Source organism: Triticum urartu, chromosome 3 (genome assembly GCF_003073215.2).
Source record: "Triticum urartu cultivar G1812 chromosome 3, Tu2.1, whole genome shotgun sequence".
Lineage (NCBI taxonomy): Eukaryota > Viridiplantae > Streptophyta > Magnoliopsida > Poales > Poaceae > Triticum > Triticum urartu.
In genome coordinates this window covers 547,643,204-547,659,233 of record NC_053024.1, presented here as the reverse complement: position 1 = coordinate 547,659,233, position 16,030 = coordinate 547,643,204, and positions in this window count along the sequence as shown.

Below are 16,030 nucleotides of genomic sequence, written 5' to 3'. Positions count from 1 at the left end.
GGAGCGGTCCTCTGGGATAACACTTTGGTGTCGTCCCTGGCCCGGGGGAGTAAGAAGGCGGTGGCGACATGCTCGCCATCTGTGACGGAGCCAAGAACCTCCGGATGAAGATCGCTGGATGACGTCGCGGGCCGGACTGCAATAATGTGGATTAACCATGTTAGAATAACAAAAAGAAAGGGCTGATATGCGCATGAATAAGCCATGTCACTTACGATGCGGCCTGGGGCCTAGTACGGGGGTGACGTTCCGGACTACTGTCAGCATCCCATGCAGTGTTGACCGCTGGGGCGCCCTTCCCCTTTTTGGGCGCTTTCACCTCCAGATGTGCCGAGGCCACCCTCTTCTTCTTCTCCTCGGGAGGAGGGTTGTTCCCCTCCTCCTCCTCCTCTTCCTCGTCGTTGTCCTCAGGGACATAGGAATGGGCCTCGTCATCTTCGGACGTCACGTCCGAAGTGCCCTTGCGACGGGGGCCACTCTTGGCCCCCTTGGCCTTCTTCTCTAGCGCCGTATATGGCGCCGACACTAGCATCTTCGCCAAGCGCGGGATGACTGGTTCTTCAGGCAACGGAGCCAGACACTGGATCTGGTTCGCCCTCTCCGCCCAGTCCTAAGGGAGCGATACTAAAATCTCAGACATCATCCTCGAAACATTTAAGTTGGGAGTACATCAAAAGTAACATACCTCATTGGCAGGTGATAACCCACAAGTATAGAGGATCGCAACAGTTTTCGATAAGTAAGAGTGTCGAACCCAATGAGGAGCTAAAGGTAGAACAAATATCCCCTCAAGTTCTATCGACCACCGATACAACTCTATGCATGCTTGATGTTCGCTTTACCCAGAACAAGTATGAAACTAGAAGTACTTTGTAGGTGTTGTTAGATAGGATTGCAAGATAATAAAGAGCAAGTAAATAAAAAGTAGGGATTTTTTAGACAAAGAAACAATAAAGTAAATATAGCGAGTGTGGAAAAGTGGTGGTAGGAGTTGCGAAATTGCCCCTAAGCAATTGACTACTTTATTAGACCGATAGCAAGTATTATGTGGGAGAGGCCACTGCTAGCATGTAATCCCTTACTTGGAATTCTATGCACTTATGATTGGAACTATTAGCAAGCATCCGCAACTACTAACGTTCATTAAGGTAAAACCCAACCATAGCATTAAGATATATTGGTCCCCCTTCAATCCCGTATGCATCAATTTCTATGCTAGGCTGAAGCTTCTGTCACCCTTGCCCTCCAATACATAGTCCTATCAACATACAACTAACCCTAGGGTGTGATCCACGCGCGCAATCATATGATGGGCACCAAAGGTCAGCAACATAACCACAAGCAAATTAAATCAATCATAGTAATTCATCAACCACCGATAGGACAACGAAAATCTACTCAGACATCATAGGATGGCAACACATCATTGGATAATAATATGAAGCATAAAGCACCATGTTCAAGTAGAGGGTATAGAGGGTTGCAGGAGAGTGGACCGCTGTAGATAGAGGGGGGGAAGGTGATGGAGATGTTGGTGAATATGGCGAAGGTGTTGGTGTAGATCGCGGTGATGATGATGATGGCCATGGCAGCGTTCCGGCGCCACCGGAAGAGAAGGGGAGAGGGGACCCCTTCGTCTTCGTCTTCCTTGACCTCCTCCTTAGATGGGAGAAGGGTTTCCCCTCTGGTCCTTGGCCTGCATGGCATGGGAGGGGCGAGAGCCCCTTCGAGATTTGATCTGTCTCTCTGTCTCTCTCTATTTCTGCGTTCTGTTCTGGTGCCCTTTCACCGTTTCAGGTATATATGAAGATCCGTAACTCCGTTTGGATCGAAACCTTCGCCGTGATTTTTTCTCGAAAATTAGCTTTCTTGCGGCCGAAGAAGGGCATCAACCGCCTTATGGGTGGCCCACGAGGGTCAGGGGTGTGCCCCTGCCTCGTGGCCACCTTGGGCACCGTCTCGCGTGGATTTTTCTTCCAGAATTTTCCAAATATTCCAAAAATAAGCTCCATTTGATTTTATCCCGTTTGGATTCCGTTTGATATGGATATTCTGCGAAACATAAAACATGCAACAGACAGGAACTGGCACTGGGCACTAGATCAATATGTTAGTCCCAAAAATAGTATAAAAAGTTGCCAAAAGTATATGAAAGTTGTAGAATATTGGCATGGAACAATCAAAAATTATAGATACGATAGAGACGTATCAGCAGGGCGGTTACAATTGTGACCGCGGTCTGAGTCCGTGGCCGGTGGCTTCTCGTTTCCCTTAAAGAGCAACTTCGAGGCCTCTTCGTGAGAAGTATCAAAGAGCCTTTTTAGGGTCTGCTGATTCTTCGGATTAAATTACCATAAAGGGCGGTTGCGGCGCTGGCACGGAAGAATCCGGCGGATTAGCATCACCTGGATAAAGTCAATGAGCTTGATGTCCTTGGTCACCATACTTTGAATGCACGTCTGCAGCGCTATCAGCTCATCAGGTGCACACCAGTCCGGACTCTTCTCGACCCAGGAGGTGAGTCGCATGGGAGCGCTGGAGCGGAATTCAGCAGCTGCGGCCCAGGTGGTGCCGCGAGGTTCTGTAATATAGAACCACTACTTCTGCCATTCCTTTACTGTCTCCACGATGGTGCCTTTGGGCCGTGAGACATTGGATAGCTTGCTCACCATAGCCCCTCCGCACTCCGCGTGCTGGCCCTCCACCACCTTCAGCTTCACGTTGAAAATTTTGAGCCATAGTCTGAAGTGGGGATGGATGCGGAGGAAGGCCTTGCACACAATGATAAACACCGAGATGCTGAGGAAAGAATTCGGGGATAGATCATGGAAATCTATCCCGTAGTAGTACATCAAACCGCAGACGAAAGGGTGGAGTGGAAACCCTAACCCGCGGAAGAAATGGGGGATGAATACTACCCTCTCTGTGGGCTCCGGCATGGGGACGACTTGTCCCTCGGCTGGCAGCTTCACGTTGAAAATTTTGAGCCATAGCCTGAAGTGGGGATGGATGCGGAGGAAGGCCTCGCACACGACGATAAACGCCGAGATGCTGAGGAAAGAATTTGGGGATAGATCATGGAAATCTATCCCGTAGTAGTACATCAACCCGCAGACGAAAGGGTGGAGTGGAAACCCTAACCCGTGGAAGAAATGGGGGATGAATACTACCCTCTATGTGGGCTCCGGCATGGGGAAGACTTGTCCCTCGGCTGGCAGACGGTGGGCGATCTCTTTCGCCAAATATCCGGCTGCCCGGAGCTTAGTAATGTCCTCCTCCTTGACGGAGGAGACCATCCACTTGCCCAGACCACCGGATCCGGACATGGTTGCTGGAGTGGGAAGGAGATAAGAACTCGGGTGCTGGAGCTTGAGATCGGAAAGGCGGAGATGGAGAGAGAGCGTGAGGAGAGGAGGGGTGAATCCTTATCCCCTTATAAAGGCAGCAAATATTAAAACGCCTCCTCACTCACCTTAGGATTCGCCTGTTCCCTAGGGCTGTATAAACGGCACGGTTGAGTTACCCATGCCCGCATTGATGAGAATCCCGCAATAAGGGGGGCACGATCTCTGTTTTGACAAGACGTGCCAGTAGCGACCACGCCTCGTAGCGTGGATTGGCTGAAGAAAAACGGTTCGAAATTATAACCGAACAGACGCGATGTCATGTTGGGGAAAAGCTGTCAGCAGATTAGATTCGTGCAAATACTATATTCTCTCTGCGGTTGTGTGTGTGTGTGACAGGTCTGGATACCATCATTACATCCGAAGACTATCTTGGAGTTCGGAGAAAGGGGAACCTGCCTTGCAATTCCGAAGACAATCTACATGCCGGACTCCTCATCATTGAAGCCAGGTTCAGGGGCTACTGAGGGAGTCCTGGACTAAGGGGACCTTGGGCGTCCGGCCTGTTATCTATGGGCCGGACTGATGGGCTGTGAAGACATGAAGGCCGAAGACTGTACCGTGTCCGGATTGGCGACCGAAGATTCCTTCTTATGTAACCGACTCCATGTAAACCCTAGATCCCCTCGGTGTCTATATAAACCGAAGGGGATAGTCCGGAAAGGACACCACATATACTCATTACCATACCCACATAGGCTAGACTTCTAGGGTTTAGCCATTACGATCTCATGGTAGATCAACTCTTGTAACACTCATATTCATCAATATCAATCAAGCGGGACGTAGAGTTTTACCTCCATAGAGAGGGCACGAACCTGGGTAAACATTGTGTCCCCCGTCTCCTGTTACCATCGATCCTAGACGCACAGTTTGGGACCCCCTACCCAAGATCCGCCGGTTTTGACACCGACAGGTATTATTAGACGTTGTGTACCTGTGCATGAACAGGGACAAATCTTACGAAAATGTCATCCGAAGCTTATGGAGGACATCATGCCGGAGATAGAACTGCTCACACGGTATTGCAATCTAGATTTTATTGGCCTACTCTCTTCAAGGATGCCCATAAGTTTGTCTTATCTTGTGATCAATGTTAAAGAATAGGTAATATCGGTAAGCGTCAAGAAATGCCAATGAACTATTCACTTGTTGTTGAACCATTTGATGTTTGGGGATTTGAGTACATGGGACCTTTTCCTTCCTCTAATGGGTATACACATATTTTGGTTGTTGTTGATTATGTTACTAAATGGGTAGAAGATATTCCAACCAGTAGCGCTGATCACAACACCTCTATTAAAATGCTTAAGGAAGTTATTGAAGGAAATATGCCCTAGAGGCAATAATAAAGTTATTATTTATTTCCTTATAATCATGATAAATGTTTATTATTCATGCTAGAATTGTATTAACCGGAAACATAATACATGTGTGAATACATAGACAAACAAAGTGTCACTAGTATGCCTCTACTTGACTAGCTCGTTAATCAAAGATGGTTATGTTTCCTAACCATGAACAATGAGTTGTTATTTGATTAACGGGATCACATCATTAAGAGAATGATCTGATTGACATGACCCATTCCATTAGCTTAGCACCCGATCGTTTAGTATGTTGCTATTGCTTTCTTCATGACTTATACATGTTCCTGTAACTATGAGATTATGCAACTCCCGTTTACTGGAGGAACACTTTGGGTACTACCAAACGTCACAACGTAACTGGGTGATTATAAAGGAGTACTACAGGTGTCTCCAAAGGTACATGTTAGGTTGGCGTATTTCGAGATTAGGTTTTGTCACTCTGATTGTCGGAGAGGTATCTCTGGGCCCTCTCGGTAATGCACATCACATAAGCCTTGCAAGCATTGAAACTAATGAGTTAGTTGCGGGATGATGTATTACAAAACGAGTAAAGAGACTTGCCGGTAACGAGATTGAACTAGGTATTGGATACCGACGATCGAATCTCGGGCAAGTAACATACCGATAACAAAGGGAACAACGTATGTTGTTATGCGGTCTGACCAATAAAGATCTTCGTATAATATGTAGGAGCCAATATGGGCATCCAGGTCCCGCTATTGGTTATTGACCGGAGACGTGTCTCGGTCATGTCTACATTGTTCTCGAACCCGTAGGGTCCGCACGCTTAAGGTTACGATGACAGTTGTATTATGAGTTTATGCATTTTGATGTACCGAAGGTTGTTCGGAGTCCCGGATGTGATCACAGACATGACGAGGAGTCTCGAAATGGTCGAGACATAAAGATTGATATATTGGAAGCCTATATTTGGACATCGGAAGTGTTCCGGGTGAAATCGGGATTTTACCGGAGTACCGGGAGGTTACCGGAACCCCCCGGGAGCCATACGGGCCTTAATGGGCTTTAGTGGAAAGGAGAAAGGGGTAGCCCAAGGTGGCCGCGCGCCTCCCCCCTCCCCTAGTCCTATTAGGACTAGGAGTGGTGGTCGGCCCCCCTCTCTCTCTTTCCCCCTCGGGGAATCCTAGTCCAACTAGGATTGGGGGGGGGAGTAGGACTCCTCCTGCGCCCTCCTCCTGGCCGGCGGCCCCCTCCCCCTTGGCTCCTTTATATACTGAGGCAGAGGCACCCCAGAAACACACAAGTTGATCCACGTGATCTATTCCTTAGCCGTGTGCGGTGCCCCCAGCCACTATATTCCTTGATAATACTGTAGCGGAGTTTAGGCAAAGCCCTGCTGCTGTAGTGCATCAAGATCGTCACCACGCCGTCGTGCTGACGGAACTCTTCCCCGACACTTTGCTGGATCGGAGTCCGGGGATCATCATCGAGCTGAACGTGTGCTCGAACTTGGAGGCGCCGTAGTTTCGGTGCTTGATCGGTTGGATCGTGAAGACGTACGACTACTTCCTCTACGTTGTGTCAACGCTTCCGCAGTCGGTCTGCGTGGGTACGTAGACAACACTCTTCCCTCTCGTTGCTATGCATCACCATGATCTTGCGTGTGCGTAGGAAATTTTTTGAAATTACTACGAAACCCAACAGTGGCATCCGAGCCTAGGTTATTTATGTTGATGTTATATGCACGAGTAGAACACAAGTGCGTTGTGGGCGATATAAGTCATACTGCCTACCAGCATGTCATACTTTGGTTCGGCGGCGTTGTTGGACGAGACGACCCGGACCAACCTTACGCGTACGCTTACGCGAGACCGGTTCCCCCGACGTGCTTTGCACATAGGTGGCTTGCGGGCGACTGTCTCTCCAACTTTAGTTGAACCAAGTGTGGCTACGCCCGGTCCTTGCGAAGGTTAAAACGGAGTCTATTTGACAAACTATCGTTGTGGTTTTGATGCGTAGGTGAGATTGGTTCTTGCTTAAGCCTGTAGCAGCCACGTAAAACTTGCAACAACAAAGTAGAGGACGTCTAACTTGTTTTTGCAGGGCATGTTGTGATGTGATATGGTCAAGACATGATGCTGAATTTTATTGTATGAGATGATCATGTTTTGTAACCGAGTTATCGGCAACTGGCAGGAGCCTTATGGTTGTCATTTTATTGTATGCAATGAAATCGCGATGTAATGCTTTACTTTATTACTAAGCGGTAGTGATAGTCGTAGAAGCATAAGCTTGGCGAGACGACAATGATGCTACAATGGAGATCAAGGTGTCACGCCGGTGACGATGGTGATCACGACGGTGCTTCGGAGACGGAGATCACAAGCACAAGATGATGATGGCCATATCATATCACTTATATTGATTGCATGTGATGTTTATCCTTTTATGCATCTTATCTTGCTTTGATTGACGGTAGCATTATAAGATGATCTCTCACTAAATTATCAAGAAGTGTTCTCCCTGAGTATGCACCGTTGCGAAAGTTCTTCGTGCTGAGACACCACGTGATGATCGGGTGTGATAGGTTCTACGTTCAAATACAACGGGTGCAAAACAGTTGCACACGCGGAATACTCAGGTTATACTTGACGAGCCAAGCATATACAGATATGGCCTCGGAACACAGAGACCGAAAGGTCGAGCGTGAATCATATAGTAGATATGATCAACATAACGATGTTCACCATTGAAAACTACTCCATCTCACGTGATGATCGGTTATGGTTTAGTTGATTTGGATCACGTAATCACTTAGAGGATTAGAGGGATGTCTATCTAAGTGGGAGTTCTTTAATTAAACTTGATTAACTGAACTTAGATTTATCATGAAACTTAGTACCTGATTAGTATCTTGCTTGTCTATGTTGATTGTAGATAGATGGCCCGTGTTGTTGTTCCGTTGAATTTTAATGTGTTCCTTGAGAAAGCAAAGTTGAAAGATGATGGTAGCAATTACACGGACTGGGTCCGTAACTTCAGGATTATCCTCATTGCTACGCAGAAGAATTACATCCTGGAAGCACTACTAAGTGCCAAGACTGCTGCAGGAGCAACATTAGATGTTATGAACGTCTGGCAGAGCAAAGCTGATGACTACTCAATAGTTCAGTGTGCCATGCTTTACGGCTTAGAACCGGGTCTTCAACGATGTTTTGAACGTCATGGAGCATATGAGATGTTCTAGGAGTTGAAGTTAATATTTCAAGCAAATGCCCGGATTGAGAGATATGAAGTCTCCAATAAGTTCTATAGCTGCAAGATGGAGGAGAATAGTTATGTCAGTGAACATATACTCAAAATGTCTGGGTATCATGATCACTTGACTCAACTGGGAGTTAATCTTCATGTTGATAGCGTCATTGACATACTTCTTCAATCACTGCCACCAAGCTACAAGAGCTTCGTGATGAACTATAATATGCAAGGGATGAACAAGACTATTCCCGAGCTCTTCGCGATGCTGAAAGCTGCGGAGGTAGAAATCAAGAAGGAGCAATCAAGTGTTGATGGTCAACAAGACCACTAGTTTCAAGAAAAAAGGGCAAAGGGAAGAAGAAGGGGAACTTCAAAAAGAACGGCAGCAAGTTGCTGCTCAAGAGAAGAAACCCAACCCTGACCCTAAGCCTGACACTGAGTGGCTTCTATACAAGCAGACTGGTCCACTCGAAGCGGAAACTGCCCCAAGTATTTGGCGGATAAGAAGGATGGCAAGGTGAACAAAGGTATATGTGAATATACATGTTATTGATGTACCTTACTAATGCTCGGCAGTAGCACCTGGGTATTGGATACTGGGTTCTGTTGCTAATAATTTGCAACTCGAAACAGGGGCTATGGATTAAGCGAAGATTGGCTTAAGGACGATGTGATGATGTGCCATGGAAATGTTCCAAAGTCGATGTGATCGCGGTCCGGCATGCTACCTCTACATCTACCTTGGGATTAGTATTAGACTAAATAATTTTATTTGTGCCAGCGTTGAGGCATGAACATTATAATCTGGATCTTGTTTGATGCGAGACGTTATTCATTTTAAATCAGAGAAAAAATGTTGTTCATTTATATGAGTAATAATCTTTTATGGTCATGCACCCTTGAAGAAGTGGTCTATCTTATTGGATCTCGATAGTAGTAACACACAATTCATAATGTTGAAGCCAAAAGATGCAGAGTTGGATAATGAAAGTGCAACTTATTTGTGGCACTGCCGTTTAGGTCATATCGGTGTAAGTGCATGAAGAAAACTCCATTCTAATGGACTTTTGAACCACTTGATTATGAATCACTTGGTACTTGCGAACCGTGCCTCATGGGCAAGATGACCAAAACGCCATTCTCCGGTACTATGGAGAGAGCAACAGATTTGTTGGAAATCAACATACAGATGTATGTGGTCCGATGAATATGATGCTCGTGGCGGATATCGTTATTTTCTCAACCCTTTCACAAGATGATTAAGCAAGATATGGGTATATCTACTTAATGAAACATAAGTCTGAAACATTTGAAAATTTCAAAGGAATTTCAGAGTGAATTGAAAATCATCGTAACAAGAAAATAAAGTTTCTACGATCTGATTGTGGAGGAAGAATATTTGAGTTACGAGAGTTTGGTGTAACATTTGGAAAAATTGTGGAATAGTTTTCGCAACTCACGCCACCCCGGAACACCAGAGCGTAATGGTGTGTCCGAAACGTCGTAATCGTACTTTACTAGATATGGTGCGATCTATGATGTCTCTTACTGATTTACCGCTATCGTTTTGGGGGATACGCTCTAGAGACGGCCGCATTCACGTTAAATAGGGCACCATCAAAATCCGTTGGAGACGACGCCTTATGAACTATGGTTTGTCAAGAAACCCAAAGTTGTCGTTTCTGAAAGTTTGGGGCTGCGATGCTATGTGAAAGCTTCAACCTGATAAGCTCGAAACCCAAATCGGAGAAAAGTGTCTTCATAGGATATCCAAAGGAAACTATTGGATACACCTTCTATCACAAGATCCGAAGGCAAGACTTTGTTGCCTAAATTCGGAAAATTTCTAGAGAAAGGAGTTTTTCTCTCGAAAGAAGTTGAGTGGGAGAAAGTAGAAACTTGACGAGGTAAACTGTACCTGCTCCCTTACTGGAAAGTAGTCAATCAACAGAAAACTGTTCTAGTGACACTACACCAGTTAGTGAGGAAGCTAATGATATGATCATGAAACTTCAGATCAAGATACTACTGATCCTCGTAGATCAACAGAGTGAGAATCCGCGCCAGAGTGGTACGGTAATCCTGTTCTGGAGTCATGCCTACTAGATCATGAATGAACTACGAACTATGAAGAAAGCCGATGGTGAGCAAGATTCCGCAAAGTGCTTGAGCCATGAAATCTAAGATGGGATCATGTATGAGAACAAAGTATGGACTTTGTTGAACTTGCCCAATGATCGGCAAGCAATAGAGAATAAATGGATCTTCAAGAGAAGACTGACGCTGACGGTAAATATTACTGTCTACAAAGCTCGACTTGTCGCGAAAAGGTTTTCGGCAAGTTTCAAGGGAATTGACTACGATGAGACCTTCTCGCCCCGTAGCGGATGCTTAAGTCTGTCCGAATCAATGTTTAAGGCAATGCCTGCATCGCTTTATGATTATGAAATTTGGCAAATGGATGTCAAAACTGCATTCCTGAATGGATTTCTGGAAGAAGAGCTGTATATGATGCAACCAGAAGGTTTGTCGATCCAAAAGAGCTAACAAAGTGTGCAAGCTCCAGCGATCCATTTATGGACTGGTGCAAGCCTCTCGAGTTGGAATAAACGCTTGATAGTGTGATCAAAAGCATTTGGTTTTATACAGACTTTCGGAGAAGCCCTGTATTTTACAAGAAAGTGAGTGGGAGCTCTATAGCATTTCTGATATTATATGTGGATGACATATTACTAATTGGAAATGATATAGAATTCTGGATAGCAATAAAGGGATACTGAATAAAGAAGTTTTTCAATGAAAGACCTCGGTGAAGCCTTGGCTTACATTATTAGGCATAAAGATCATAGAGATAGATCAAGACGCTTAATGGACTTTCACAAACACATTACCTTGACAAAATTTTGAAGAGTTCAAAATGGATCAAGCAAGAAAGGATTCTGCCTGTGTTACAGGTGTGAATTTGAGTAAGACTCAATGCCCGACCACTGCAGAGATAGAGAGGAATATGAAAGATGTTCCCTATGCATCAGCCATAGGATATCATGTATGCAATGCTGTGTACCAGACGATGTGTGCCTTGCTATAAGTCTAAGCAGGGAGGTACCAAAGTAATCCAGGAGTGGATCACTGGACAGCGGTCAGGAACATCCCTGAAATAACCTGAAAAGGACTAAGGATATGTTTCTCGTATATGGAGGTGACAAAGAGCTCATTGTAAAAGGTTACGTTGATGCAAGCTTTGACACTGATCGGACGATTCCTAAATCGCAAAGAGGAATACGTGTTACATTAAACGGTGGAGCTGTCAGTTGGTGCAGTTCTAAACAAAGCGTCGTAAGCGGATCTACATGTGAAGGCGGACTACATAGCTGCTTCGGAAGCAGCGAACGAAGGAGTCTGGATGAAGGAGTTCATATCCGATCTAGGTGTTATACCTAGTGCATCGGTCCAATGAAAAATCTTTTTGTGACAATACTGGTGCAATTGCCTTGCAAAGGAATCCAGATTTCACAAGAGAACCAAGCACATAAAGAGACGCTTCAATTCCATCCGGGATCTAGTCCAGGTGGGAGACATAGAGATTGCAAGATACATACGGATCTGAATGTTGCAGACCCGTTGACTAAGCCCTTCCACGAGCAAAACATGAATCAGCACCAAGGCTCCATGGGTGTTAGAATCATTACGGTGTAATCTAGATAATTGACTCTATTGCAAGTGGGGAGACTGAAGGAAATATGCCCTAGAGGCAAAAATAAAGTATTATTATTTCTTATAATCATGATAATGTATTATTCATGCTAGAATTGTATTAACCGGAAACATAATACATGTGTGAATACATAGACAAACAAAGTAGTCACTATAGCTCTACTTGACTAGCTCGTTAATCAAAGATGGTTATGTCCTAACAGATACAATGAGTTGTTATTTGAATTAACGGGATCACATCATTAAGAGAATGATCTGATTGACATGACCCATTCCATTAGCTTAGCACGATAACGAAAGAAGTACTGAATATGTACAAGGACATTGATACTCTAATACGTTGAGGGCAAATGCCGGAGGAACACTTTGGGTACTACCAAACGTCACAACGTAACTGGGTGATTATAAAGGAGTACTACAGGTGTCTCCAAAGGTACATGTTGGGTTGGCGTATTTCGAGATTAGGTTTTGTCACTCCGATTGTCGGAGCGGTATCTCTGGGCCCTCTCAGTAATGCACATCACATAAGCCTTGCAAGCATTGCAACTAATGAGTTAGTTGCGGGATGATGTATTACAGAACGAGTAAAGAGACTTGCTGGTAAAGAGATTGAACTAGGTATTGGATACGGACGATCGAATCTCGGGCAAGTAACATACCGATGACAAAGGGAACAACGTATGTTGTTATGCGGTCTGACCGATAAAGATCTTCGTAGAATATGTAGGAGCCAATATGGGCATCCAGGTCCCGCTATTGGTTATTGACCGGAGACGTGTCTCGGTCATGTCTACATTGTTCTCGAACCCGTAGGGTCCGCACGCTTAAGGTTACGATGACAGTTGTATTATGAGTTTATGCATTTTGATGTACCGAAGGTTGTTCGGAGTCCCTGATGTGATCACGGACATGACGAGGAGTCTCGAAATGGTCGAGACATAAAGATTGATATATTGGAAGCCTATATTTGGACATCGGAAGTGTTCCGGGTGAAATCGGGATTTTACCGGAGTACCGGGAGGTTACCGGAACCCCCCGGGAGCCATATGGGCCTTAATGGGCTTTAGTGGAAAGGAGAAAGGGGCAGCCCAAGGTGGCCGCACGCCTCCCCCCTCCCCTAGTCCTATTAGGACTAGGAGAGGTGGCCGGCCCCCCTCTCTCTCTTTCCCCCTCGGGGAATCCTAGTCCAACTAGGATTGGGGGGGAGTCCTACTCCCGGGAGGAGTAGGACTCCTCCTGCGCCCTCCTCCTGGCCGGCGGCCCCCTCCCCCTTGGCTCCTTTATATACTGAGACAGAGGCACCCCAGAAACACACAAGTTGATCCACGTGATCTATTCCTTAGCCGTGTGCGGTGCCCCCAGCCACTATATTCCTCGATAATACTGTAGCAGAGTTTAGGCGAAGCCCTGCTACTGTAGTGCATCAAGATCGTCACCACGCCGTCGTGCTGACGGAACTCTTCCCCAACACTTTGCTGGATCGGAGTCCGGGGATCGTCATCGAGCTGAACGTGTGCTCGAACTCGGAGGCGCCGTAGTTTCGGTGCTTGATCGGTTGGATCGTGAAGACGTACGACTACTTCCTCTACGTAGTGTCAACGCTTCCGTAGTCGGTCTGCGTGGGTACGTAGACAACACTCTTCCCTCTCGTTGCTATGCATCACCATGATCTTGCATGTGCGTAGGAAATTTTTTGAAATTACTACGAAACCCAACAGTTATTTTCCCAAGGTTTGGAGTCCCTAGATATTTAATGACTGATGGTGGTTCACACTTTATTCATGGTGCTTTTCGTAAAATTCTTGCCAAGTATGATGTTAACCATAGAATTGCATCACCTTATCATCCTTAGTCTAGTGGTCAAGTTGAACTTAGCAATAGAGAAATAAAATTAATTTTGCAAAAGACTGTCAATAGGTCCACGAAGAATTGGTCTAAGAAATTAGATGATGCACTTTGGGCTTATAGAACAGCATATAAAAATCCTATGGGTATGTCTCCTTATAAAATGGTTTATGGAAAAGCTTGTCATTTGCCTCTTGAGTTATAACAAAAAGCATATTGGGCAATCAAAGAACTCAATTATGATTTCAAACTTGCCGGTGAAAAGAGGTTATTTGATATTAGCTTATTAGATGAATGGAGAACCCAAGCTTAATAATGTGCAAAATTATTCAAAGAAAAAGTTAAAAGATGGCATGACAAAAGAATCCAAAAGCGTGAGTTTAAAGTCGGAGAATGTGTTCTTTTGTACAACTCCCGTTTCGGATTCTTTGCAGGAAAACTCCTCTCAAAATGGGAACACCCCTACGTTACCGAGGAGGTTTATCGGTCTGGAGCCATCAAAACAAATAATGCCGAAGGTACTAACCCGAAGGTTGTCAATGGGCAACGAGTAAAACATTATATCTCAGGTACGCCCATTAACGTTGAAAGTAATATTATCCAAACTATGACACCAGAAGAACACATAAAAGAGTCCTTTCGGAACACTCCAGAATCATGAAAATAAGGAGGTACGTGATACGGTAAGTAAACGGACTCCGAAAAATCCGCAAAAATATTTTTGTTAGTTTTGGAATATTTAGAACTGGCGCACCCAGGTGGGTTGTGCCCACCTGGGACACCTTTTGGACCCCGTTTTTATTCCATTTGCTTGTCCCCCAAGATAAAAAAATCTATATATACTTCCCGAACCTGTTGATCACCATATCGCGGAGAAATCCCCTGTTCTTCTTCCTTGCTGATCTCTGCGCAGTTCTGAAAATATGTCATCCCAAGACTTTGACGGAGAGAGATATGTCTCACATCTCATTGCTGACCCAAAGACCTATGGGGACCTATCTCCTTATGGTTGAACTACAGATGACGAGGAGGATGCTCACTTGATGAGGATCGATGATTCAAGCTCGGAGGAGGAGGATGTTCCTCTACCTCAACCTGGGGATATGCATGTGGAGTTCAAGAAGTCAAGTCTCCCTAAGAGAGCTAATCGGTCTAAAAACCAATCTATTCCTTTTCGTTTTTGGCAGAAAAGCAAAGGGGATTTATGTGATAGGATCTAGAAGCTGGAGCTAGAAGTCGATGATTTAAAGGAGGAAACTTCTCTCCTTAACTACAATATGAAAAAGTTGAGGGCACAATTGCCATCACCACCATCATCTTCACTACCAAAAGAGAATTGAGTATCGGGTATGGGAACTCCCCTTGGCTTCTGTCAAGCTTGGGGGAGGTGCCCCGGTATCGTATCATCCCACTATCTTTTTGCCTTTACTTATTTTAGTTTGATCTTTTGCTTTAGATGAATAAAAGTTTAGTTCGATCCTTTCTTTTCGAGAGTTTGCTTAGTGATCTATCCTTGTAATCGTGTGCAAGATATATAATACTCCCTCCGTTCCAGAATATAAGGTGTATTGATTTCCGTGCAAGTCAATCATTTGAATGTTTGACCAAGATTATAGAATAAAATAACAATATCTGCAATGCCTAATAGATAAGATATGAAACAATTCTTCATGATGGTTCAAATGATATAAATTTCGTATTGTGGATATTAATATATTTTTCTAAAAACTTGGTCAAACATGCACCCATTTGATTTTTGAAAAAACAAATACACCTTATATAAAGGAACAGAGGGAGTAAAGTTTAGTTTGAGTTTTTGCTTTCTTTACATTCATGTTGCAACTAAAAGTAAAAGAGAAAGGAAATAAATCAAAAAGATCATATACTAATCTTATGGTAGGTGATGATACCACATAAGGAAAAGTATAAGTAGAAAATTTTATTAGAGATTGACAAACATAGCATTAATCAATGATGCAACTCATGAACGAATTAATAAGGGAAGAGAAGATTCACATATAAATATACTATCCTAGAAATCTTTTGTGACTGTAAGCCCTCATATAAATATTATATGCCAAAATTGTTGACGTTGGACAAGGAAGACAACTTAATGGTTTATGTTTGTTTATATTCACATAGAAGTCATATTGTCATGGATCCTTTAACATGTGGTGCTTGCCCCCTATCTTTGCTAGCCAAAAATTCCGCACTAAGTAGAGATACTACTTGTGCATCCAAAAACCCTTAAACCCAAATCTTATTTTTCAAGTGTCCAGCATACCTACCTAGGGATTGAGCAAGATCCCTCAAGTAAGTTGCCATCGGTGCAAAAAGGAAATAAAAATTGCTTCTAAAAGTGTGAGATCATTTAGTGCAAGAGAAAATTGAGTGTTGCACGAACTTGTGATGATGAAGAATAAAAGCGACATACTGCATAATAAAGGTCGCTATCACAAGGGGCAATGCAACGTGACG